This window comes from Canis lupus, chromosome 5 (assembly GCF_003254725.2).
Source record: "Canis lupus dingo isolate Sandy chromosome 5, ASM325472v2, whole genome shotgun sequence".
NCBI lineage: Eukaryota > Metazoa > Chordata > Mammalia > Carnivora > Canidae > Canis > Canis lupus.
In genome coordinates, this window is record NC_064247.1 from 41,070,261 (window position 1) to 41,098,042 (window position 27,782).

General features: G+C 50.4%; 1 protein-coding gene and 1 long non-coding RNA gene across 10 annotated transcripts in view; both read right to left on the reverse strand.

Annotated features, from left to right (window-relative positions):
• The window catches only part of EPN2 (epsin 2), an 85,026-nt gene extending 82,857 nt beyond the window's left edge, over positions 1-2,169 (reverse strand). For 2 of the 9 annotated variants that reach the window (XM_049110256.1, XM_049110251.1), the window contains exon 1: positions 2,033-2,169. The gene's annotated coding sequence lies outside the window, so the exon portion shown is untranslated. The remainder of the gene's footprint in view (positions 1-2,032) is intronic. The other 7 variants (XM_049110254.1, XM_049110253.1, XM_049110255.1 and 4 more) reach the window with 5 other exon arrangements.
• Positions 2,170-23,721: 21,552 nt separating this feature from the next.
• LOC125755048 (uncharacterized) lies at positions 23,722-25,750 on the reverse strand. Its single transcript, XR_007410551.1, has 2 exons — positions 25,623-25,750; positions 23,722-23,995 (listed from the first exon to the last, which is right to left on the reverse strand). It is a non-coding gene; the product is annotated as an uncharacterized LOC125755048 (long non-coding RNA).
• Between the last annotated feature and the right edge of the window lie 2,032 nt (positions 25,751-27,782).

Below are 27,782 nucleotides of genomic sequence, written 5' to 3' on the forward strand. Positions count from 1 at the left end.
ACCCCCGGGATGGGTCATTTTCAAGGCTGCATATACCATGCTAAGTATCATCACTTGAAAGTTTTACATTTCCAAACATGTGCCACCGTGTTTGACAAAACGCACCTTGCTGGGAGACAGTTCTCCACCAAACTCCTCATCTGTCAAACTGGAGGTTCAAGGAGGCAAAAAGCCTCCTTGAGAGATCAATATATCCCACAGGACAATCCAAACTTGCTCCTGCTCCAGGGTCTTGTGGGATACAATTCTGAATCACGTCTGACAATAATTTGCACTTTACCCAACTCTTTACTAGCCAGTATTTCATTCAATGCTTACAAAAGAAAAGTCCAGTGGTAACATGACCAACCCAATGTTAAAACTAAAGAAACTACTAAGCTTTAAAAATACAAAAGTAAAAATACAGACAGATAAAAGTTCAGATCTTGGTAGCTTCCCCAACACCATCACTTATCCCAAATACAATCAACTGGAACAAGAACAAGTCAGAAAAAAAAAAAGAGTCCCTTCTGATGTTCATTTAAATACAGATGAAAACTTAATTATCAGTGCAAACTCAATCACTGTTGTGCAGGATTCAGTATATGATTTTGCCAGCACCTATCATCTGCTATCTAGAGCTACAAGATGTACATGTTTTCTGCCAAATCTTCATTATCTTACGTAATTGGGAGAGTGGTAATTAAAATTCACCTTTTTCAATCGTTTTAACCTCCTGTTCCAACCTCTCCTTTCACAGGGCTTTTTTGGGAGGAGGCAGAAAAGAAGAACTCATACTTCACATCTTTTCCTGCCCATTATCTTGTGTGAATGTTAAAAATAAGAGGGGGGGAAGGGGTGTTATCCTGAACATCGCTTTTAAAATTCTAAAATGTGCGAAGAGAGCACCCGGGAGACCAAGCTTCTAGTTCTGGCAGTGACACAGTAGCACTGCATGACCTTGGGCAAATCATTGCATCTCTGGACCCCAATGATGGTCAAGCCCGGTCCTCTCGTAAAGCACAGATTTCAGACGCGTCCCCAGGACAAAACAGTGAAGGGACCCCAGGCTGTCGTGCCCCTGGGAGGAGGAATGGGCTTTTCACAGGCCCCTGCAGGGGTTTCTGGGGAGGGCAAGGTGCCCCCACTCCCCACCCCAACCCCTCCCCGCGAAGCCACTGGGCCAACTTCAGGTCGCAAACAAAAACCTGTTGGCACGGACTCCTCTAGGAAGGGCCAGCCTCTGCCAACGCGCTCCGCTCTGGGGGAGCCGCCCCACGGGCAGAGAGAGGAAGGGTCTCCTTGAAGAGGCCGGCCCCCACGCACCCATTCACCCACCCGGATCAGCCGAACGGGACCGCCGGGCGGGGTCTCTGGCATCCCACGCGGAACAAAAGGCAGCTGGAGCCAGGCTCTGCCGCCCCCGTCCCCGCTGTGCCGTGGGGGTCGGGGGTGGGGAGGGAGAACCTGGTCCCCGGGGAGGGAAAGGGGCCCCCAGCTCCAGCCCGAAGGAGAGCGGCGACCGGACGCAATCCTGGACAGCGAGGACCCCTCCCCCGATTCCTGGAGGAAACAGGGGCTGGGCTGTGCACGGGGGCGGCCGGGAGGGAGATCGGGCTCGGCTCGGGAGGAAGGGGGCGCCCGGCCCGACCCGGGGAGGAAAGTGCTCTGGGGAGGAGGGGCGGGGTGGTTCCCGCAGAAAGGTGGAGGATGAGGGCCTGGAGAGGCTCCTGGAGCTGAGCCCCTGACTCCGAGGACGTAAGAGGGAGAGTTCCCCGACAGGGAGATTGGGGGGGGGCTCCCTTGAGGCTGAAAGCGGGATCCAGATGGGGAGGGGGCCATGCTCCAACCCGTGGGGCGGAGCCTGGCTGGAAAGGAAAGGGTCCCACCTGAGCTGGGGACCCAGCCCGGGCAGGCTCTGGGGGGTTGGCCGGAGGGCAGCCGCGCAGGGAGGGCGTCCGCGCCCCGGGGAGGGGAGGGTCCGCGCCCGGGGGCCCCGCTCCCGCCCGCCCGCCCACCCCCCCGTCCCCGAGGCTCGCGGGCCCCGGCTCACCTCCGCTCCTCCGAGCCTGCCCGGGTACGCGGCTGCGGCCGCGGGTGGCACTGGGGAGGCGGGAGCGACCGAAGCCCGCGGAGCCGCCGCAGCCGCCGCTGCCGCCGCCGCCGCCGCCGCGTCTAGCTCCGTTTGACACCCACACACCAGCCAACATGGCGGCCGGGAGGGGGCGCGCCGGCTGCGTGCGCGCGCCCGCCGGCCCCGCCCCCAGCCCGCCGAGGCCCCGCCCCTCCCCAGGCCCCGCCCCCGCGACCTCCCCCCACAGACCCACGACCCCACTCAGAGCGCCCCGCGTCCCCGCGGTGCCTCGCGACCTGCGCCCGAGTCCTTCGAGCGTCCCCCCAAGCCCCACACACGCCTCTTGACGACCACCCTCCAACCGCCCACAAACCCTACCAAATACACACCCGAACCCACGCACTCGGCAACTTTCACTCAGACACCCCGTTCCCCGACAAATCCCCCCCCCCGTACCCCATACTCCATCTCGCCAGCCTCAGGCGCGCACGCAGAGCCCTCCATCAGCGCTGAAACCCCGTTCTTACCCTCGCCTTGCAATATGCACTTGGAAACATTATTCCAATAGGGGCTCTCCTCCAGAGCTGGGGCCTGGCAGGGGCCAGGGGCTCCTGGGGTGCTGGTCACTTTCGGTGTCTTGAGCTGAGTGCCAGGGTCACGAGTAGTGTTCACTTGTTGAAAATTCACTGATGTACACTATAGATGTGTGCACTTTTGTGTAGATGTGTTCGTACTTCAAAAAAACTCAAAAATGGTTCTGAGAAGGGATGCATCAGCTTTGCTAGACTGCCAAAGGGATCCATATAGGAAAAATGTAAAGCCCTTGGCTCACCGTTATCCTCATAAGAGGAATTTATGGACTCACCCCTTCGCAGGGCCTGACACTCACAAGAGCAACAGGATCCACCCCTTGCATTGGGTTCAACAGGTGCCCATGAGGCTCCTGCAATGTGCCAAGCTCTGTGTGAGGCTCAGAGGGAGACAGAAGACAAAGCTGAAGAGACAGACTTTGGAGAGGTTCCTACCCCAGAAAGGGTGGGATCAGCAGAAACCCCTCACAGCAGAGTCTGGAGTATGGGTCCCAGCTTGCTGGGTTGGCAGTCAGCACCATCCCTGTTGCCTGGATCCAAGGAAGCCCCGGTGACATGGGCATTATGCTTAGCTCTGGTTTCAGGGAAGCTGTGTCCATGAGTCCCATTCTGCCCTCACTTATAAGAGACCTTGGGCAAGTCACAGCACTTCTCTGAGCTTTGTATTTCTCCTCCCTAGGAAGAAGCCCAATGGATGAAGAAAACTCATCTTTGCTGGGCCTTCCTGGGCTTTCTGGGAGAGCAGAGCTTTACATGAAATCATGGCCCATGCCCTCAGTTTGTAACTCTAGATGGATTATGCCAACATGCTGTGGGTGCCCAGTGCAGGCTGGAGTGCTTCCCATAGATTCAATGCTGCCCAATATAACTTCCAATGATGGAAGTGTTCTCTAGCTGTGCCATCCACATGTGAGCGCTTGAGATGTGGCTTAGTGTGACCCAAGGAGCTGAATTTTTAAGACCATATTTAGCTTTTTTTTTTTTTTTTGGTAAGATTTTATTTATTCATGAAAGACACAGAGAGAAAGGCAGAGACATAGGCAGAGGGAGAAGCAGGATCCCTGTGGGGACCCTGACATGGGACTCCATCCTAGGACCCCAGGATCACGATCTGAACCAACGGCAGATGCTCAACCACTGAGCCACCCAGGCGTCCTGACTGTATTTAACTTTAATTAATGAATTGAAATAGCCATATGTGGCTGAACAGTGGCTGGCCTAAAACCCACAGCCCCAAAAGGTGAGCAGTCTTACTGTCCACATACTACAGACAAGAATGTGAGGTTTGGAGAGATGCCAGGGCTTGGTCATCCGGGCCAGTTTTTCTGTGATGTAGAGCCCATGGCCTTCCCAACCCAGCTAGCAAGTCTGTGTAGCCACAGAGATAAAGTGCAAACTTTGGAAGGAGACCTGAATATACAGATAAAGAGACTATGAAGGCCACCTGGCTGGCTCAGTCGGAGGAGCCAGGCAACTCGTGGTGTTGGGGTTGTGAGTTCCAGCCCCAAGTTGGGTGGAGATGACATAAATAAACAAACAAACAAACAAACTTTAAAAAGAGAGAGAGAGAGAGAGAGAGATGATGATGAGCTTAAAAGTACAGCCCAGGGAGTAAGTTGAGAAAGCAGGAGATTGAGCCAGGCTGGGGAGTGGGGGAGGGCCTCCTGAGGCCAGAAGACCACCCACCATGTACAAGGTCTGAGGGGACATTCCTACATTCCTCCAAGTCATTTCTCACTCTCACTGCTTTGAAGCATATAGAACATCTTTCATGATCTCCTCTCTCAATGCATCCTCAGGATGAGTGCTTATGGTCAGCAGTCCTACTCCACATTTACAGATGATGAAACAGAGGCCCCACACAGCGGTGCTGGGATTCAAACCTAGAGCGTGGAAGCAGTCTTGCAGAGGAAGCTGCAGGATAAGCCAGGCACCTTGCCCTGCCCCAAGCAGTCCTAGGGCACAGGGCTGGAGCATGCACTTTCATCCGCCTTTCCCAGGGTAGTGTAGCAGGAGCATAGGGGTGCAAGAGCCTGGTTCCAAGGGTCCCAAACAGACCAGGTTCAACCACTTGCTGCTGACAAAATCCAAGGCAAAGAGATGAATGGTGGTAAAACAAGAAAGGAATTTATTTCAGTAAGGCCAATACCAGGAAGATAGTGGACTAGCTTCTCAAAGACTGTCTCCGAAGCACTAAAAATACTTCCAGGTATATGTGAGGAGAATGTGGGACAAAGGTCAGTGGGTGGCTGCAGGTGGGCAATAAAGATCAGGTCCATCATTGTCTTGGAGTGGATCACCTGCGGCAGGGGTCTTGCCAGCTCAGGGTGATCTTTATTGCTTGAGGGGGTAGTTTCAGTTCCCCCAGGGGATGCTTTGCCTGCAGGGTCTTTTGTCTGAGTTAAGAGAGAAGCTAAAAAGAACTTAATCAATTAGAATGTTTGAGGTTGGGACTCCTGGGTAGCTCAGTCCGTTAAGCGCATGCCTTTGGCTCAGGTCTTGATCCTAGGGTTCTGTGATAGAGCCCCACGTGGGGAGACTACTTCCTTTCTCTCTCCCTCTACTGCTCCCCCTGCTCGCTCGCTCACTCTCTCCCTCCCTCCCTCCCTCTCTTTCTCTCTGTCAAAGAAATAAAATCCGTAAAAGAAAGAATGTTTGAGGTCAAAATGGAAGTCAAGTCCTCTTTCAGTTCCAGATGCATTGTGAGGCAGTGACCAGGGCGGGCTGGTTGGAGTAGTATTTCAGAAGCATTGGGATGGCTGTGCAGGCCAGGGATGTCTTGGACTAGGGAAGGAGAGCATGCTGAGTGAAAAGAATTAATCCAGTATAGTTGGAAGACAGGCAGGGACAACGGCTCCCCTCCTCTCCCTACCCAAGAAGGAAACCACCCTTCCCAAGTGATAGGTAGATGACAAAAACCTGATTGGGTGACAGGTACATGGAGGGGTAATTAGGGTAAAACAGCCCGCCAACCAGCCCATAGAAACCACTAGACTTAGAAACTTCAGTGGCAACCCTCTCGGGTCCCCTCCCCCTTTGGGAGCTTTGTACTATCGCTCAATTTACTTTGCTTTGCTGCCCACCACTCTTTGGTCCAAGCAGTGTGACCAAGAACCGTGGGCGCTAAAGGGAAAGGAATCCTGTGACAGAATCACCTAGTAAAGGCGCAGAAGGAGGTCCCAAGGATCTTCACCCCAGGTTTGAACTCTAGGCTCAAAAAGAACGAGCCCTGCGCTGGGAATCCAGAAATACCTAACTTCTTATCTACTGATTCGCTGCTTGACCTTGGTCATGTCATTGCTCCCTCGAGGCCTCAGTTTCCTGATCTGTGAAGTGAGAATAATCCTTCCCACCTTTTGGGATTGCATTTGGTTCAGAGTGAAAAAGCAGAGGAGGAAATGCTTTAGAAACTGTAAAGCCTGTTAAAATGAAAAGCCACAGCCCCAAATGGAATTACTTGGGCAAAGCCATATCACCAAGCAAGGGCTTAATATCTATCCTAATTGTAGTATCACCCTCCCTCCAGAGATGTCTTTATATATACTTATTTTTAATATATATATTATACTATATATATATGTATGTATATATATTTAAAATAATCTCTATGCCCAACATGGGGTTCAAACTCACAACCCCAACCTAACTAGCCAGGTGGCTCTGAAATGTGCCTTAACCTGTCTTTTTTTTCTTTTTTTTTTTTTTAGGATTTTATTTATTTATTCATGAGAGACAGAGAGAAAGAGAGAATGAGGCAGAGACATAGGGAGAAGCAGGCTTCATGCAAGGAGCCTAAAGTGGGACTCAATCAGATCCCAGGATCACACCCTGAGCCAAAGGCAGACGCTAAATTGCTGAGCCACCCAGGCATCCCTGTCTTAACCTATCAATCAGGATTTTCTGATAAGCACCAATGAGGTAACCTGTCACGTGGGCCTCTCCACTCCGCCCCCCCCAAAGGAAGATGAGGTAATCTGTATAATGAGAACCCCCCCCCCCCAGTCTTTCCCTCTAAGGAAAAGTGGTCTTGCCTGAAACAATCCTTTTCTTTTGTTTATGACTTTCTTGCCCCACCCTCCTTCCTAGAAAAACCTTCCATTTCCCACACCTTCTCTGGAGTGCCCCTCTACTTGCCAGATGGGGTGCTGCTCAATTCATGAACCATTTAATAAAGTCCATTAGATCTTCAAATTTTACTTGGTTGAATTTTGTCTTTTAATCAGCCCTGGATGGGCGTTAACAGTGTTTTTTATTAAGACACGGAAAAGAAGCTACTGCCCTTCTAGGGGCTGGAAGCCTAAAAGGGCAGACAAGAGTCATGAACAGGAGCAGAAACTGAAATACCACATAGAAAATCACAGGAGAGGGCACCCTGGGTGGCTAAGCGGTTTAGCGCCAGGGTGTGATTCTAGAGACCCAGGATCAGATATCATGTTGGGCTCCCTGTGTGGAGCCTGCTTCTCCCTCTGTCTGTGTCTCTCATGAAGAAATAAATAAAATCTTTTAAAAGGAAGAAAGAGAGAAAGAGAGAAAGAGAGAAAGAAAGAAAGAAAGAGAGAGAGAAAGAAAGAAAGAAAGAGAGAAAGAAAGAAAATCACAAGAGAAAGGGCTGTGAGAGCTCACAGGGAGAAAATTTCCTTATAGCTCCTGGGGAGGGAGAAATCAGGGCAGACTTCCTAGAAGTGGAGGTACTGGAGTTAGGTAACAGTAATAATAACAACGACAAGAAAGCAGTGAGCACTGTGCAAATGCTTTGTATGGATTATCTCATTTCCTCTTAACAACAACCTTGAGTTCGAGACCATCTTTATCCCCATTTTATAGATGAGATTCAATTTGTCTATAATCACAATGCTAAAAGGCAATGATACTGGAAAACCCGGGCTCTCCTGATTCCAAAGCTAACCTCTTGAGAGGAATTTGAATAGGTTGAGAGGGGAGATTGCCCTTCCGGCTCCAGGGTTGGGTGTAGAAAAAGTCTGAGCCAAGCAGAGCTTCCCTCTTGGTCATAGTGGTTGGTTTAGGACTGAGCACATGACTCAAAACCAGGCAATAAGATTCATGCCCAGGATTTTTGCAGAAACTGTTGAAAGACAAGAAGCTTCTCTTCCTATTAGGTTGCTGAACTAGTGGGATGTAAGGCTGGAACAGCTCCACACTAGGAGACTCAGCCTGAGAATGAAAGTAGCACAGAGGTGAGAGAAAAGATAGAGTTCTACTGACATTATTTGAGCATCTTTAACCAGCCATCCTGCAACTTTCACCCTGGATTTTTTTGGCACACAAGCCAATATATATCAGTTGGAACTATTTTGCTAGAAAACCTAACTCAGGGCAGCCCGGGTGGCTCAGCGGTTTAGCGCCGCCTTCAGCCCAGGGCCTGATCCTGAAGACCCAGGATTGGGTCCCACATCAGGCTCCCTGCATAGAGCCTGCTTCTCCCTCTGCCTCTCTCTCTCTCTCTCTCTCTCTGTCTCTCATGAATAAATAAATAAAATCTTTAAAAAAATAATAAAATTATTTTTTTAAAAAAGGAAACCTAACTCAACGTAGCTTAAATAATCATTGGAATCAATTAGCTCATTTAACTGAAATTTCCAGGGGCAGGGCTTCAGGTACAGTGTGATCAAGGTTCTGGCTCCATTTCTTTCACATATGCCATGTGCCTCCTAGGCATATTATTTTCCTTGGTTGATGTCTTGACTGGCTGTAAATTGGCCTCGCATCTGTAGCCACACCACCCAGAAGCAAACAATATCTCTTTCTCCCAACTAGCAAACCAATACTCAAGGCTTGCTAGGATCGGATCGGAAGAACTTGGATTGCCTGCTCTTCTCCAAACCAACTGTGAGGAGCTTGAGGTGAGGGGGTGAAGTTATGGGAAAGGAACAGAAGCTGAGGAGGTATGCAGCAATGCCCACCACTCTAATGAACTCCCTTTCCTCCTTCCAAGAGACAGGCTTGGGTTTTCACCACTCAGTACTCAGATTCCCGAAAATAATGGTCATCAACCTCATTTTCAGTTTATGTTTTAATTTTTGAGAATTTCATGCTTTTATACTTGTACCATTCACTAAATCAATCAATAAACTGGTCATTCTGCTCGGGATTATACAATGCCTTTCTTCCAAAGCTCTCATCACACCTCATAAACAAGTTTCAATGGCCTTCATCAGTTTTCCTCCCTTGGGCCTTATGTGCAACTATAAAAGCATAACATCCATTTAAATATAGTTTCTGATCTTATGACACAACATTTCTGTTTCTTTTTTTTTTTTTTTTCTGTTTCTTATTGACGAATAATTGTCAGGGTTTTCCTTCTGTGTTGGTGAAGATTCCAAATGGAACACTACAATTTTTTTTCTTTACTTTTGGTGGTGGGGAGGGCGTGACACAGAGAAGGGATGAAGGCATGAAGGGTGAGTGGAGGCCGGGACTTTCCTGTGGTGGATGAAGCGTGGTGAGTCTGATTCTGACGCCCGCAGGCACACAGGTCAGCCAACCCATAACAGTAGACACGTGCGGTCCCTTGTAGAAGGTAGTAGCCTTTACATCCTCATGCCAAGAATGCTGAGCCTGGCTACTTGGCTTCCCGGTGGTGTTCGGACTCCTGCTCTTGCCTGAGAAAGCAATAAAAGATGGTGCATTTTATTTTAAAGATTTTATTTATTTATTCATGAGAGACACAGAGAGAGAGAGAGGCAGAGACACAGGCAGAGGGAGAAGCAGGCTCCCTGCAGGGAGCCCGATGTGGGACATGGGACTCGATCCTGGGTCTCCAGGATCACGCCCTGGGCCAAAGGCAAACACTCAACCGTTGAGCCACCCAGGCATCCCTTATTTTATTTTTCTGAAGATTTTATTAATTTATTCGTGAGAGACACAGAGAAAGACAGAGACACAGGCAGAGGGAGAGGGCTCCCTGAGAGGAGCCCAGTGCTGAACTGGATCCCAGGACCCTGGGATCATACCAGGGTATGATGCTCTAGGGCACCCAGATGCCCCAGAAAACTCTTGAAAAAATAGAAATATTTTTGCGCCTGGATGGCTGAGTTGGTTGAGCATCTGAGTCTTGGTTTTAGGTCAAGTTTTGATCTCAGGGTGGTGAGATTGAGTCCCACATCAAGCCCCCGCATCAGGCTCTGTGCTCAGCGTGGAGCCTGCTGGAGATTCTCTCTCTCTCTCTCCCTCTGTCCCTCCACACCCCCTAAAAATAAATAAATAAATATTTTAAAATAAACACATAAAAATAGACATAGAATTGATGTACAATATGATATTCATTTCAGGTGTACAAGATCATGATTCAATGTTTTTATACATTACAAACTGATCACCAGGATAGGTCTAGTTACTGTCATCCTACAAAGTTTTACAACATTATTGACTATAGTCCCTATGCTGTACATTACATGCCTGTGACTTATTTTTATTACAGTTCTATAAAAAACAACAACATTGGTACTTTGATAGGGATTTCATTGAATCTGTAGATTCCTTTGGGTAGTGTGAACATCTTAACAATATGAGTTCTTCCAATCCATGAATATGGTGTATCTTTCCATTTGTTTCATATTCAATTTCTTACATCAGTGTCTTTTTTTAAAGTTTTTTTAAAGATTTTATTTATTTATTCATGAGAGACACACAGAGAGAGGCAGAGACACAGGCAGAGGGAGAAGCAGACTCCCTGCAGGGAGTCCAGGACCCCGGGATCATGACCTGAGCTGAAGGGAGATGCTCAACCCCTGAGCCACCCGGGCAACCCCACATCAGTGTCTTACAGTTTTTCTTTCTTTCTTTTTTTTTAAGATCTTATTTTATTATTTATTCATGAGAGACACACACAGAGAGAGAGAGAGAGAGGCAGAGACACAGGCAGAGGGAGAAGCAGGCTTCATGCAGGGAGCCTGAGGCGGGACTCAATCCCGGAACTCCAGGATCACGCTCTGGGCAGAAGACAGGCGGTAAACCACTGAGTCACCCAGGGATCCCCGAGACTTTGTTTATTTTAGAGAGAGAGAAACTCAAGCAGACTCCATGCTGAGCAGTGACCCCAACATGGGGCTTGATCTCATGACCTGAGATCATGACCTGAGCTGAAACCAAGAGTTAGACACTACACCAACTGAGCCACCCAGGTGCCTCAGTGTCTTACAGTTTTCAAAATACAGGTCTTTTCACCTCCTTGGTTAAAGTTATTCTCATGTATTTTATTCTTTTTGATGCAATTGTAAATGGAATTATTTTAATTTATCTTTCTGATAATTCATTATTAATGTATAGAAAATAACAGATTTCTTCATATTCATTTTGTATCCTGCAACTTTACTGAATTCATTTATTAGTTCTAATAGCTTTTCTGGTGGAGTCTTTAGGGTTTTCTATATATAATAGCATGTTATCTGTTAATCGTGACATTTTTAGTTCCCTACACATTTAACTTCTTTTCCTTGCCTAATTGCTGTAGCTAGGACTTTCAGTACTATGGGGAATAAATATGATGAGGGTGGACATCCTTGTCCTATTGCTTATCTTAGAGGAAAAGCTTTCAGCTTTTCACCATTGAGTACGATGTTATTTGTGGGTTTGTCATATACGGCCTTCATTTCTTTTTTTTTTAAGATTTTATTTATTTATTCATGAGAGACACAGAGAGAGGCAGAGACATAGGCAGAGGGAGAAGTAGGCTCCTTGCAGGGAGCCCAATGCGGGACTCGATTCCGGATCCTGGGATCACGACCAGAGCCAAAGGTAGACACTTAACCACTGAGCCACCCAGACACCCCCTATAAAGCCTTTATTATGTTGAAACATATTCCCTCTATACTCACTTGTTGAGAGTTTTTATCATAAATGGTTGTTGAATTTTGCCAAATGCTTTTTCTTCTTTTTTCATTTTTTAAGATTTTATTTACGGGGGATGCCTGGGTGGCTCAGTGGTTGAGCGTCTGCCTTCAGCTCAGGGCGTGATCCTGGGGTCCTGGGATCGAGTCCCATGTCAGGCTCCCTGCATGGAGCCTGCTTCTCCCTCTGCCTGTGTCTCTGCCTCTCTCTCTCTCCCTCTGTGTCTGTCTCTCATGAATAAATAAATCTTAAAAAAAAAAAAGATTTTATTTATTGGTGCCGAAGTGGCTCTGTCAGTTAAGTGCCTGCTTTCAGCTTGGGTCATGGTCCGGGGTCCTGGGATCGAGCTCCACATTGGTCTCCCTGCTCAGTGGGGAGCCTGCTTCTCCCTCTCCTCCCTGCTTGTGATCTCTGTCTCTCTCTCTCTCTCTCTTCTCTCTCTCTCTCTCCAAATCAATCAATCTTTAAGTTATAAAAAAATATTTTACTTATTTATTTTGATAGGGAGAGAGAAAATGAGCATGAGCAGGAGGGAGCAATGGCAGACGGAGAGAGAGAAATAGACTCCCTGCTGAGCAGGAGCCCAATGGGGGACTCAATCCCAGGACCCCAAGATCATGACCTGAGCCAAAGACAGATACTTAACTGACTGAGCTGCCCAGGCCCCCCTCGAATGCTTCTAATGCATCTATTGAGATGATCACATAATTTTTATCCTTTGTTTTGTTAATGTGATGTACCATGGTGATTGATTTGTGGATGCATCCCTTGTGTCACGAAAATGATGTATCTCACTTGGTCAGGATGTGTGATCCTCTGAATGTGTTGGTGAATTTGATCTACTAATATTTTGCTGAGGATTATTGCATCTATGATAAGGGTCAGTATCACAGAGACAGTTCTTAACACCTCAGTTTAGACCAGCCCAGGAACTAGCTGACTAGAGCTGTTGGCATCATTGTGACTTTCTTTTCTTAAAAGATTTTATTTATTTATTCATGAGAGACAGAGAGAGGCAGAGACACAGGCAGAGGGAGAAGCAGGCTCCATGAAGGGAGCCTGATGTGGGACTTGATCCTGGGTCTCCAGGATCAGGCCCTGGGCTGAAGGCGGCGCTGAACTGCTGAGCCACCCAGGCTGCCCTCATTGTAGCTTTCTTGAAGGCCACAGCCACTGTTGCCTCAAGCAAAATTCTCTCTTGAGAGAAAGTCTGAAGTTTTCTCTTCCTTTTCTCTTCTTACTTCCATTTATTCATTCTTTCTTTTTCCTTTCTTTCCATATCTTTTTTCTATGTTTCTCTCTTTCTTCTTCCTTATTTATTTTAAAAAATATTTTATCCATTTATTTATTTGAGAGAGAGTGAGAGCGAGAGAGCACAAGCAGGAGGAAAGGCAGGCAGCGGGAGATGGAGAAGCAGACATTCCCCCTCCACCCCCAGCAGGGAGCCTAATGTGGGGCTCCATCCCAGGACCTGGGATCATAACCTGAGCCACCCAGGTGCCCTGATTTTCTTTTGTAGTAAATATATTTTAAGATAATCCTAGTAGCAGGCACCTGGGTGTCTCAGTCAGTGAGGCATCCAAATCTTGATTTTGGCTCAGGTGATCCTAGGTCCTGGGATGGAGCCTCACATTGGGCTCCCTGCTCAGCAGGGAGTCAGCTTCTCCTTCTCCCTCTGCCTGCCACTCCCCCTGCTTGTGCTCTCTCTGTCAGGTAAGTAAGTAAGTAAATAAATAAATCTTAAAACAATTTTTTGATCCTAAAAATATATGTTCACAAATCCTATATATATCTAACCAGTACTCTTTGAAAGTACTGTGGAGATCATGAAACACAAGAGAGAGTAGTAAATTGTCACCAACTAAAGGAGACTACAATCACAAGACAACTCAATGCAATGTGGTATCCCAGTTGGAATCCCAGTACAGAAAAGGGAGATGGGAAGAAAACTGGTGAAATCCAAATAATTTCTGTGACTTAGTTCATGGTATTGTACCAATGTTAATTTCTGAGTTTTGACAAACGGACAATGGTAATGTATGGTAACTAGGGAAAATGGAATGATGGGTGTAGAGGACCCCTCTGTGCTAAATTTGCAAATTTCCTGTAAATCTAAAACCAGTCCAAGTAAAAGGGGTTATTTATTTGTTTATTATTTTTAAAAGTTTTTTTAAGATTTTATTTATTCACCACACACACACACACACACACACACACACACACACACAGAGGCAGAGACACAGGCAGAGGGAGAAGCAGGCTCCATGCAGGGAGCCCAACATGGGACTCGATGCTGGGACCCAGGATCACGCCCTGGGCCAGCGCTAAACTGCTGAGCCATCCAAGCTGCTCTATTTTTTAAAAGTTTTATTTATTCAAGTGATCTCTACACCCAAAGTGGGGCTCCAACTCAGGACCCCAAGACCAAGAGTTACATGCTGTACTGACTGAGCCAGCCAGGTGCCCCCTAAAAGGTGTTTTTGGTTTAACATGCACAGAAAATTTTCAAGCTGTATGTCAGGGTATAGTGGAAAACAAGTCCCCCCTCCTTGGGGCAACAACTGTATGGGGCAACATATATGTATGGATTCTCTCAGTGCTTGAAGGCTCATATGTATCTGCACCACCCCTCAACCTCTACACATATGGCAACCTCCTCTATGCACTGCAGTGTACTCTTTTTACTTAACAGTGTGCCTCTTGGTGATTCTTCCCTATAAACATAAAAAGAACTGCCTCATTCATAATACTTGTGTATTTAACCAGTCCCCAGTGAATGGAGCACATTAACCCCTGCATTCTGTTTCTAGAAACAATGCCAATGTGTGTCCTTTATCTGCAGGTTCCTTGTAGAGGCTCTCAAAGAGCATTCCACTCTTGTCTTTAGGTTATTGTAATGCCAGATATCCTCATCTATTTTTTTTAAAGATATCCTCATCTATATTGGGTTCTCTCACACCAAAGGTAGGATTTGAAGTTAACCTTTGCTAAATTATTTCTGGTTTAGTCAGGTTCCACCTGCCAGCTGCAGGCAATATCTTTAGGAATTTGAATGATATTAGCCAACATCTTAGCCACCTGGAGGGGTCCTCCATTGGATTAACTGCCCAGCATTTTCATGGGCCACCCCACAGAATTGTCCATCAATTCTCCCTTCTAAGATTCTGGAACTACCTTGGGTGGTAGCCTTTCCAAGCTTTGTCTTGGATTCTCTGAGCTACTCCATCTCCTACCACTAAATTTCCTTCTGCTTTTTTTCTTTAGTTAACCAGAATCCATTTCTTTCTTTTTTTTTTTTTTTTAAGATTTATTTATTCATGAGAGAGACACACAAAGAGAGGCAGAGACATAGGCAGAGGGAGAAACAGGCTCCCTGCAGGGAGCTCAATGCGGGACTCAATCCCAGGACCTCAGGATCATGACCTGAGCCAAAGGCAGACACTCAACCACTGAACCACCCAGGGGCCCCAACAAGAACCCATTTCTTTTCCTCATGACCAAAGACCCCCCTATGTGATGTCTTGTCTATCCCAGATCAATAAATAGCCGTCCCCACCCTGTGCCTCCATTCAAGGTCATTAGTAAGGGAATGTAGCAAACCTCTTATTTATAACTGTGGCAATACTTACTCGAGTATTCAGAGTGGTTCTCCATTGGTTCTTTTTTTTTTCTTTTTTTAAGATTTTATTTATTTATTCATGACAGAGAGAGAGAGAGAGAGAGAGACAGAGACACAGGCAGAGGGAGGAGCAGGCTCCATGCAGGGAGTCTGACATGGGACTCGATCCTGGGACTCCAGGATCACACCCTGGGCCGAAGGCAGGCGCTTAAACCGCTGAGCCACCCAGACTGCCCCTCTCCATTAGTTCTTGATATAATTTCAGATATGAATAAATATTTGTTAAAGTCATGCTTAAATCTTAGTTTTATTTATCTATGCCCTCCCAACCATATTTTATGTGTAATAGCAAATCACTTGCTGCTTCTATTCTTAAAAAGCTCCTGTCTTTGAAACAAAGAGGCAGAAAGAAATGACATCATTGTGCTGGGGACCATGCCCTGCCCTTGATCACTCCTGGTCTGCATCACACCCTTCTGTCAGCATCAGCTAAGCATTTCAGGCAAAAGTCCAAATCAAGACTGAGATGACAGTCAACCCACTGGGTATGGCCCCCTCTAATGCAAAGGCATGACATTGGAAGTCAGAAAGTAAGGGTTCAAATCCTAGCTCCCTCACTCATTAAAACCATTCCACCTTTTTGCAGACCTAAGTTTTCCTGTCATATGGGTTTTGTCACCACAACTGTGGCCCCATCATGAGACCTCTGCCATAGCCACGTGAGGATAGTGAAGCAGGTGCTTAGACTGTCCTGTTGCTCTGCTCCTTGCTTTCCACTCCATTTTTAGAGTCCTAATCCCCTTCCTTATTCCCCAGAGGAAAAATGAATGGGCTTGAGTGGAGAGCCTGCAGCCTGAAGGATTCCAGGAGAGGCCATAGCAACCTGAGCTGGCTGAGAATCCTGCAGAAGAGCTCACAGGACAGTGTTGTGTGCAAAGCCACAGGGATTTGGAATGCCTAAGACAGAGGTGCAAGGGGCGTGGCAGCTGTGTGACCTCAGGCACCTCCCTCAGCCTTTCTAAGCTGCAGCTTTCTTGACTATAAAGTGGACAGGACAGTGATAGCTCCTGCCTTGTCCGCAAAAGATTACATAAGATATGAAAGTGCTGTGCTGGAGTGTCTGGATGGCTTCATTGGTTGAGTGCCCAACTCTTGATTTCAGCTCAGGTCTTGATCTCAGAGTTGTAAGATCAAGCCTTGCATCAGGCTCCTTGCTCAGCAGGGAATCTGCTTGAGATTTTCTCTCTCTCTGACCCTCCTCCTGCTCTCTCGCTCTCTCTCCCTCCCTCTCCAAAATGAATAAATACATCTAAAAAAAAAAAAAAAGAAAGAAAGAAAGAAAGAAAGAAAGAAAGAAAGAAAGAAAGAAAGAAAGTGCTGAGCTGCAAGGAAGTTTGTGTGCATGTGTTGAGCTACACAGAGCTGTGCAAAGCTGCTCCCAGAACCCACAAACCTGCTGATTCCCAGAGAATCAGGAGCAACCATCATGCTCCCAAGGCTGGGCCCTGTCTGCACTATTCTCATGTTAGATGAAGAGGTAGCCAGGCAAGCTTACTGGCCCATTTCACAGATGAAAAGATTGAAGCCCTAAAAGAATCCAGAACCTTTTAAAATTTTTTAAAGATTTTATTTATTTATTCACGAGAGACAGAGAGGCAGAGACATAAGCAGAGGAAGAAGCAGGTTCCATTCAGGGAGCCCAGTGCTGGACTCGATCCTGGAACTCCAGGATCACGCCCTGGGCCAAAGGCAGACACTCAACCACTGAACCACCCTGGCATCCTGAATCCAGAACTTTTTAGAAGCAGAGAGGACTAACCTTTTGTGATATGTTGGGGAAATTGCTTAAGTCCTCCAGCTTTTCCATCTGGATGCTCCTCTCTTTGGAAAGACATGCCCCTAATCTGGTTATAATGCGCCATATCCATGGTTGAAAATATAGGTCCTGGGGACAGAGAGGACTGGATTTGAATCCAGAGTGGTCACTTCCCAGCTAGGTGATCTTGGACAAGTCACTGTTCCTCTCTGAGCCTCGAGCTTCCTTACCTGTAAAGTGGGGCCTATAATGCCTGCTGCTTGGTACTCAGATAACAGATGGGAAGCATGTGGTCTAAGGCCTGGCACAGAATGGGCACTCATAAACTCATAACCCAGTGTTGTTGGAAGAATGCCAAGAGGTCAGCTCTCAATGCTGGAAGGGGCCCTCGGCCAAGTGAAATCAGGATCTACCGGTCTATCCTGAGACCGTGGATATCTCCAGACTGGTTCTCCCTGCTGCCTTCTCCCCTGCTCACTTTGGCTCACCTGGGCAACCTTCCTTTTCTGAGCCCCTACTCCCTGATGCTGGGGACTAGGGCTGGAACAGGATGGTTCCAGGGACTACCAAATCTCTCCTTTCTTCTCTCTACTTCTTTCTTTAATCCAAAGGAAATGCAATTTAAGAACATAAAACAATAGCTTTATCAATTTTTGTAAATGTGCTTAGCTGAGAGGCCCCAAGTAGAAGGATGAGAACAAAACTCCATTCCCTTGGTCTGGGCTGTTGGCTCAGGGTCTCCCACATACTCAGATGAAGGCGGGAGGAAGAAGTGGGCCAGCCCGGACCTGCCCAGCCAGCCTGAGGCCCTCCCAGTGCCCCTTCCTATCCCTGGTCTCATACTTCCTTCTGATCACCCACTGAATAGATTAGGAAACAGCTCCAGAGTGGGGAAGGGATTGCCCTTTCTTGGCTCATCTATTAGCACTGCTCCCCCACCATCCCACATTATAGGCCCACCAATCATCCCCTTAGACGACCTGCACATGCTTGCCTCTGAGCTTCCCTGTGTGCTGTTCCCTTTGCCTGGAGCTTCCTCTCCACCCCTCAGGCCCCTTCTAGCAGTTGACCTGGCTGAGTGCTGATGGGGCTTTTAGGATTCAGTCGGCATCCTGCCTTCGGTGTGGCCTTCTCCGGCTGCAGACCCTCCGAGCACCTGCTTCCCAGATGGTGACACAATTTAGTTTCTGTCGCTCTGTGGTTTGGCGGTTTCTTGAGGGAGGACTTGTTGGTACCGGCCCATGCAAGGTTCTGGCCCCAGGCGTAATGTCTAAGTATGTGTGTGAGTGGCAGAAGCCAGTCTGTAAGCGCTGGGTTAATGGAATGTGGTCCCCTGGGGAGGGCCTTGTAGCTTGCCCCCAGCACCACACAAACAGTAGGTTTGGGAGTCTCGGACAAAGGCCTCAGACTTGCTCAGAGATGCTCTCAGAGCTCAGCTTCCTGACTGCAATTCAGGGGCACTAATCCTTGCTGGCAGGGTGGGTAGCTGGGAAGACCAAATAAGATCGAGTCACCTCCTTCAAACCCTCCAAGGACTTTGTATGATCCTTAGAATCAAATCCCCAGGCCCTCTCGTGGCTAGAAGGCCCTGCCCATCTTGCCCCACCCAACCCTCCCCCTGCACCTGGAGCCTCCCCAACATTGTCCCTCCCATTCCCTTGGCCTGGAATGCCCTCCCCCAGATGTCCACCCAGATGCCCTGTCCTCTGTACCCTTCAGCCCAGTGCTCCATCAGTCTTCCTGGACCACTAAGATGGTGCCCCCCCCCCCGCCCCTACATCTCTCTTCACCCCCTCCCTGCTTTGTGTGGACTTCATAGCATTGATCACCACTTGACTTATGTTATGCACTGATTTCTTTGTTTATTGTGTCTTTCCCTTCTGAGAGGGTGGGCTTTTCATTTGTCTTTATGGTGGCATCCCCAAGATCCTAGATCAGAGCCTGGCACCCCGCGGGTGCTCAACAAAGATCTAGCCAATCAATGGAGAGATGAAAGGCCTGGAGAAATGCTCTCTGACCTCCCTCCCTCCCGACCAGCCTGCATACCTAGGCATCCAGGTTCTTACTGATGGGTGGAGTCCAGGGCCCAGGGCTAGAAACTATGACCTCCAAGAAAGCTGTCCCAGCCGCTCAGGGCATGCAGGCTCTGGGAGAGGGATGAGAGCTCTATCATGGGGTGTGTGCCTTGTCTGGCCTGGTTTATTGCCCAAGGGTGCCCTGTTCACCAGACATGAGCCCAGGGAGCCCAGGCCCTCCCTAACCCCTACTCTGGCTTCACCTTGGGGTCCTCCAAATTCTGAGTCCACTGATTCACAGCCCTCTAGGCAGGGTGGCCAGCAGAGGTTCACTTATCCTCACAGCTCACCTCCCCTGGTACTCAAGGAGCCTAAGAGGTCCTGCCTGGGTCTGACATCATACCTCAGGTGCAGGCAGGGCAACAGAGGACTGGGGACTCCAGTGCAAGCCTGGACGTCCCCCACAGTGCTAGAGACTGAGCCCAGGATGTGCTCGTGACCAGGCCAAGGCCTCAGAGGCCCAGGTTGAAATCCAGCTGCCCCTTCACAGACCACACATTTTCCCACAGCCTTGTCAAGCTGGCTGTGCCAAGGGACTAGGCCCCTTACTGGCTACTTCTTGCCTCAACCATACCGTGTGCAGACGTCACCAAGTGCACTTCTATTTCTGAGAAAATAGGCCTTGGATTCCCCTCGGCATCCACTTACCCCTCCCACCTCCCCCTCTTCCTGCAAACTTGAGTCACAGCCGCCCTGTTGGCAGAGGGCCTCGAGGATGTCTGAGTCAGCCTGGCCTGGGTTTCCGTCCTGACACCGCGTCTCACCAGCTGTGAGACTCTGGGCAACCTTCAACTCCCGTCGAATCTCCATCTCCCATCTGTGAAGTGGAGGTGAGGAAGCATTTGCCTCATCGTGACTGTACGGATCAAGCCGGTCTATGCGGGGCCAGAGCACGCAGTAGGTGCCTAATAATAACAGCAAAGCCCACATAGAGACACCATGGCAGCCCTTCCCCTAAACACTTCCCTATATTATCTCATTTAACTTTCATGCCAATACAGTGGGGAAGGCACCATCGTGACCCCATTTCACCAATGAGAGAACTGCAGCATAGGGCAAGTGGCTTCGGAGTAGGTGGTGGAGGCCGCATGAGCCCAGAGTCTGCGCCCTTATCCGCTCCCTCCACAAATGGAGGCCAGAGGTACCACTCTTAGAGCCTGTCCTATGTTTGACAATGGGTGGAATGTCTTCATTGGGCACTCCTGGAAGCCCATGGAGAACAGGATTCAAGGGCAAGTAGTTTGTCAGGATGAGATCCCAGGACTCATCTTTAGGAGAGTGGGAAGATGAGCTGGGGGGAGGGGAGGAGCTGACCACTGGGGGTGCTCCTGGAGCAGCTCTTGTGCTGTGTGACCTTGGCCCGGCTGCTGTCCCTCTCTGAAGCCGAGGTTCCTTCTCTACAAAACAGGGAGGCCAATCCCAGTCTCCCGGGATTGAAAGTGAGGGAGGTCTCCCACGATTGAGGAGGGGCCCATCTGGACTCCCAGCCCAAGCTCTGGGAAACAGAACAGGCCCCGATGAGGACTGTGTGGGTGAAGAAGCCACAGGAGGCAGGCACGGGGCCCAGGCTGTGACCACAGGGGCCCTGCAAAAACCACATCACGGCCACCACAACCTCCAACATCCCACGGCGATTTCCGCTCCTGCCTGTCCCAGGGCAGCATCTCCTACCACCAGTGGGCTGTCCCCTCCATCAGCACCTGCCACCCTGCGGCCCTGCCTGGCAACAGCTGCCGCAGGAGAGGCTGGCCCTGGCTCCCGGAGGGGTGTGCGAAGGGGTGTGCAGCAGTGGGTTGGCGTCAAGGAGCCATGGAGCCCCCTGTGGTTAGCAGCTCCTGTCTCTGCTCAGATCCTGGCTCTACTGCTCGTGACCCTGGGCAGGTCACTTCGCTGCCTGGATCCACTGGCCTTGTTGATCGAATGGAGCTACTAGTCTGTGGTGCCGCCTGGCAGTCTCGGCTCCAGGAGCCGGTCCCCTGCGTCCTCCCAACCTCCAACTTGCACTTGCTGTTCCTCCCATCTGGAACCTCCCCACCCTCCCTCTTGCTGATGTAAGCCTTGCTCATGCCTCCACAGTCATTTGGGAAGGGAAGCCCTGCTGACCACCTACCTCAGGCTAGCACAAGGCCCCTTAACACCCCCCCCCCGCCCCCAATTTCCTTTCCCTCAGTAGCTCTGCGCCCAGTTTGTCAGTTTACCTCCTCCTCAGACTCCCCTAGTGAAAGCCCACGAGAGCGCAAACCGATCTTGCCTCCTGCCCAAACCCTACTGGTCCTCCCACTGCGACTGGCACAAAGTATCTGCTCAATAAATGCTTGTTGAATAAACGAATTCTTGTCTGAAACACTTGTCCTTGCTCAATACCATGCTCTTCCAGTCCAGACATGAACGTCACCTTCCCCAGGCAGCCCTCCCCGACTGTTTCCCTGATTCCTCTTCTGGGTTTCCGGAATGTCCCCAACGTTGCCCCCCATCACAGCAGTCACCTCTCCATGGGGTAGCAGCCCAGTTCCTGAGACCCCAGCCCGCCCCAGCCCTGCTCTCCACCTGCCTTCTCCCAGCCTGAGAGTAAAGAGTTGGGGTGGGGGGAGGGGGGAGGAGGCGCCGACCATCCAGAAGGCTCTGGTGGCCAGCGGGTGAGTGTCGAGGGCCAGGCAAGAGAGCGGGCACTGCCCTGGGCCGGAGATGTGAGCAAAGGCCAGCGCCGGGAAGGGAAGGGCGGGGAGGAGCGGCGGGCGAGGAGCTGGCCAGCGGCTGCGGGCGGTGATGCGCCCCTGCGAGGACCGAGGACGGAGGACCGCGTTGGGGGGAGGGCTGGCATTTCCTGAGGCCGCCCCGGAAATGCTGGGGGCGGAACCGGGCGGACCGAGTGAGTGCGGCTGGGAGGGACCCGCGGTCGGTGGGTCGGTGGGTCGGTGGGTCGCAGCCCGCACACTGGTCCCCACCCTGCGCCTTTGCCCCCCACCCCACCTGTCCCTCCCCCCTGCACTTGCCATCATCCCTCAGAACCCTCTCAACAGGTGGCAGAGGGGCTGTTCAAGCCCCAATTTACAGAAGAGGAAGCTGAGCCCCAGAGAGGGCCAGCGGGGTGGGCACAGAGCCTCCGGCACTTCAGCTGACCCTGGATCCAGGACCCGGCTGCTCCCTCCGGATCGCCTGCCCCCAGCAGCCATGTCCCCAGACTCCTTCCGCCCCAGAGGGTGGCTGCCGCTCCTGGCAGGGTTCCTGGCTGGGCAGCGGGACCCCAAGATGGACCTGCAAGAGGAGGTGCCGGCTGGCTGACCCCAAGCCCCAGACAGCAGTGCCTGCCTCCCCTGGGCCTGCTGGGCCAGCGGAGGCCGGTTCACCCTGCTGGCACATCTCAGCACCCACCCCATGCCCCAGTGCCACCCACCCGTCTTGCCTCAACCCTCACAAGGGCCACTCACAGAATGGCAGGTTCCTATTGCCCCAGTGCTGAGTGAGAAGACCAGCCCCATTTCACACAGTGGGAGACTGAGCCCTAAGAGGGGCGTGTGCTTAGTCACCTGCTCCATTCACTAAGGAATCGAAGATTCCATTTTTGGCTGGACTCCATCTACTTGAATGCAGATCTGCCTCTGCTGCCTCATAGCTCTGAGACCTTTGGCCAAGTTGCTTTGCTTCTCTGGGCCAAGGTTCCCTCAGGGTGGTGGGGGCTAGAGCCAGTCCTGGCTCAGAATGTTGTGGTGAGAAATAAGTTGATCTCTGTAAATCCCTGTGCCCCACCCATCGTGTGTGCCCAATAAATATTAGTTATTATAAGAAAAACACATTCATCCCTCCCCTACCTTCAAACAAAGTCTCTGCCCTTGTTCTTGGTCCTCCATTGACTCCTATCCAACCTCTCCTTTTCCCTCCTCTGTAAAGTTAAGGATGTGTTTAGCTACAAAAAAAAAAAAAAAAAAACGCAAAGCAGATCACAATGACTTAGACAAATACGAGTTAATTTCACCCCCATCGTGATGAGTTTGAGATGAACTCTGGCTGTCATTGTGTTACCAGGTCAATGATGTCAAGGCTGGTGTCTCTGTGATTCACTTGGCTTTTCCCTCTTGTTTACAAGATAGCTGCTAGGGCTCCTGGCATTTCATCGGCATCCACTTTTAACACGGGAAGGAAGGGGCATGGTTACATTTAGGATTAAGTGAAAGCATTTGTCCTTTTTATCCTGAAGAACTCACACCCACCCCAACAAGACTCCTTAGATCTAATTGGCCAGACCTGGGTCCCATGACCACTCCTGCAACAGAGAGCGAAACTTGAGTCATTTGTCTTTCCATCCTATAAAGCGGGAGGTAGCAGTGGAGAGGAGGATTGGGAAGGCAGACAGGTCAGTCAGCTGGTGCGTCTAGTTCCCCCTCCTTAGATCCCACTCAGGCCACATCCTCCACAGTCACCTTGACCTCCTCCCTTGACCCACCAGTCATCACATTCCCATTTCTCTCCTTGGAAAGCTGGAGCTGGGAGCTCAGACAACCTGGGCTGGCACCTCCATAAGGCAGCAAGCTGTTGATCCTGAGTAGGGCTTCCCCTTTAGGGAGAACAGGACTCTGCCTCGGCCCCTTACCACTTCCTAAAGTTGACTGTTTCACTCATTCACATTTGTCTGGCCCCCGGTGGCATTGGGAGTTCAGACCCCTGTTGTTAACATATTTGTTTCCCCCTCCCTGCCCTTGGTCAGGGAGATAACACACAAAATGTCCCTTTTAGATATTTTATTTTATTTAAGATTATTTATTTTTTTTATTCATGAGAGACACAGGGAGAGAGGCAGAGACACAGGCAGAGGGAGAAGCAGGCTCCTCACAGGGAGCCGGATGCGGGACTTGATCCCAGAACCTCAGGATCATGCCCTGAGCTGAAGGCAGACGCTCAACCACTGAGCCATGCAGGCAGCCCCATTTTAAATACTTTACAGGTGTGCTGCAAAATATTTCCTTTTGATCGCAGACTCCAGGGACCTAGTTCTTCTCCCTAGGGATAAATAACATAATCCCTTGTTAGAAACTTTAGAGCTATTTTATACATGTACAGGTCAATCTCCCTATAATTTCTATCCTCCTGTCCCCCCTCCTTTGTTTTAAGTAAACTCTAGTGTAGGGCTTGAACCCGTGACCTCAAGATCAGGAGTCACAGGCTTCACCGACTGAGCCACCCAGGCACTCCTGCACAACAATCTTCTAAAGGAGGTGCTCTTATTATCTTCATTCTACAGAAGGGGAAACTGAGCCACAGAGCTGCTAAGTGATTTGCCTGGAATCACACAGCAGAGAGCAGTCATTTGGGCTTTTAACCCACGCTGTCACTCCAGGGCCAGTACCAGCCAGTACCAGCCAGCCAGGCCCCATCCCCCAACCCAGGGCAGGCTGACAGGGAGGCCCTCCCTGGGAGGAGACCTCCAGAGCCACATATGTCTCTGTGCTCAGAGCAGGGCTAAGGTTTGGGGTCTCTTTACCCCTGCTTTAGGGGGCTGGGGCACTCAAATGACCTTAGGGACCCAGAGGCTGGAACCAGATACAGCTCATTCACAGCTGTGAGGCTTTGGCCAAGTCACCTCCCTCTCTGAGTCTGTTTCTTCATGTGTAGAAGAGAATTGGTAATTGTTCCTTACGGTACTGTTGGGGGGATTAACCGATCAAAGAAACATACACATCACTTAGAAAGTTCTTGGACTATAGAAACACCAAACAAAGCCATTATTGTTATATAATAATTATTATTACTAACAACATTTTCCCTGAAAACTCTTGCAGTAGGAAGCAGGAGGGACAGTTTGCTGGGAGTGGGCCTCCAGGAGCCAAGCCTTCCTGCTGACCTCGGACCCAGGGCGGGGAAGGCGCCTCAGACCATTCCCTGGAGCCCCATCCTACAGGTGATGAGACTGAGGCCTGCGGAGAGGCAGCCCCTGGGTCTGGCCACTCAGTGAAGCAGTCTGGGGTGTCTGCCCCCTGCCAGGCCCTCAGGCCCCCTCCTGCTGGGCCCCCTGCCCTACCCCCAAATCTCTCCAGTCTCTCAGGATGAGATGGCTTCAGCCCCTCCGACACTGTGGAGACCACAGACCTTCCAGAAGTTCAGGCAGTCCCCTGCCAGCCTTGATCTCTGAGCAGCAGGGACTTCAGGTTCTGACCCCAGTGTGGCAAAGCACCAGGGGGGACGCTCTATGTGCGCCCTGAGACAGCTCCCTGGCAGAGGATGGCCTCGTGGTCCAGACCCTCTGCTCAGATGGCCTCAGAGCAGGGTGGGAGGAGCTGGGACAGGTGGGGTTGCATGCTGCGAGGCAGGCTCCCCTGTGGGAGGCACCACTGTCCCCAGGCTCAGGGCAGGCGTGAGCCCCCGGGGGGGGGGGGGGGGGGCGGGGGGGGGCTAAATGCTGATGCTGCCAGGGGGCCTGGGCCTGGACAGGGTGGGGGAGCCTGCCCAGCTCCTGCTGTGTGCCGCTCATGCTGACCAGATCATGGCCCCTGACTGAGCTGTACTTAACGGGTCCTAGACACCTGCTGGGGTCTTTACTGTCCGCCCCCACCCCCACCCCCAGGACCCCAAGCTCTACTCAAACCCCACCTCCCACTTATTTTTCAGGACAGAGTTAAAAACTCATCACCTGGGAAGCCTGTCCTCATCCTGCTTCCATTCCGGGCTGGTGGAGGTCTCCCAGAGCCCCTCCGGCCTCCGCGTCCCCATCGCGCCCCACGCGCACCCCCAACGCGGACGGTCCGCTCCCTCCTCCCCTGCCGCTTGAGCCCGACGCGCGGCGGCAGCGCCCTCTAGCGGCGGCTCCCACGTCGCGCCGCGTGTCCGCCGACTTGGAACCCAGACCGGAATGGGACCAAACGAGGCCACAAGCGGGGGAAGGGGGTCAGTGGGATCTCGGTCTTGGAGCCTTGGGGCCCCAGGCCTTGCCCAAATACCTGCCCTGCCTTCCCCACGGGACCTCTGGAAAATCAACTTGCTTCCCCCTTCTGCAAAATGTGTTCCCCGCCTATGTCCTGTCCAGCGTGAGACTCTAGATACTGACCTGGGCCCTGGGGATACAGCAGTGACAGGGAGGAGTGAAGTCACTGCCTCAGGAAGCAGACACAGAGGGGACAGGCAATAAACAGAGCATGATGGCAGTTATACTGCACAGGGCGAGTGCTCTACACAAGTAGAGAGGGGGACCGATCATGCTGGAGGTGATACTCTGGGGGGACGTTGGGGGTGGCCTTGCACAGAGGGGAAGACATCAGTGGCCAGCCAATGGGTGGCGGTGGGATGGCATGGCTGTGCAACATGCTGGCCCTCCTGTCTGGTTCCTCCTTCTCTCTTGGTTAATATTAGGGTACCCCTGGGCACATCCTGGGCCTTTTCTCTGGCTACACTAACTCCGAAAGTGGCCTCAATCTAGAGACTCTAAACACCAGCCAAGCAAGCCCTGATGATTCCTGAAATATCATCCTCAGACCCTCCCTCACCTCTCAACACCAGGCTTGTGAATCCAACATCTGAAAACAAGCTCTGCGTCTTTTCCCCAGACCCGTTCCACCTTCTGTCTTCTCCCTCTCTATAAAACTCCATCCTGCCAACTGCTCAGGGCAAGAAATCCCTCTTTCTTTTAATCCCTGAGTCTGATCCACCAGCAAATCCTGTTGACTCCCTCTGGAATGTACCGAGTTTCTTACCCACCTTCCTCCAGGGCTCCAACACTTCACCTGGACTAGTTCAGTGTCCCTCACTTGCCTCCCTCCCTCCACTCAATCTTTTTTTGTTTTTTTCAATCTTTTTTTTAAAAGAGATTTTATTTATTTATTTGACAGAGAGAGAGAGAGAGAGAACAAGCAGAGATAGTGGGAGAGAAAGCAGGCTCTCCGCTGAGCAGGGAGCCCAATGCAGGACTCAATCCCAGGACCCTAGGATCATGACCTGAGCTGAAGGCAGATGCTTAACTGACTGAGCCACCCAGGCGCCCCCTTCTCCACCCAATCTGATCCACACACCTAACTCAGACCTCATCTCCCCCACCCCACCCCCCCCCACCCCCCGGGCTCAGGACCCTTTATCGGCTCCCAGCGCACTCAGAACCTTCCCATCTTCTACAAAGCCACCCCTTTGGAGCAGAGGAAGATTTTTGCAGGGCCTGAAGCTTTTGCAATGTAGGAAGTCCTCTTTAAGAAAAAGAACATAATGTTCAAGTGCAAGATGAGAGACTCTGGGATGAAGGGGAAGCCAGAATGAGAAAAAGTGGTCTTGACCAGTTGTGAGCAGTATTGCTCCTTGTCTTGTAGGAGCACTTTGGAAAACAGCTCGGCAGCGCCTAGCGAAGTAGAACACATGGCCACCCCTTAGAGCCAGCAGTTCCACTGTGTCAGCACCAACAGAAATGTGCAAGTGTGTGCACCAAGAGACGTGTTCTAGAATGTTCATGACACTATTTATCACAGCTCCACGCTGGAAACAGCCTAAATAAATGCCCGTCAGCAGAGGACAGGAGGTGAATGGTGGCCTTTTCATACCACAGACAACGATGTAACCACAGGAAGCAGTGATATCTACTCGTGTGAAGTTCAGAACCAGATAAATTAATCTGTGTGGTGAGAAGGCAGGATACGTGGTCACCCCTGTGGGGTGTCAGGGAGCTGGTCACATTCTGTTTTTTGATCTGGCGTTGGCCCCTCTGTGAAAATTCATCGAGCTGTACACTTATAATGCATGGCCTCTTCTGTACGCATATTATATTTCAACAGAAACATTTCCTAAGAGGATAAAATGAATTAAATACAGTAAA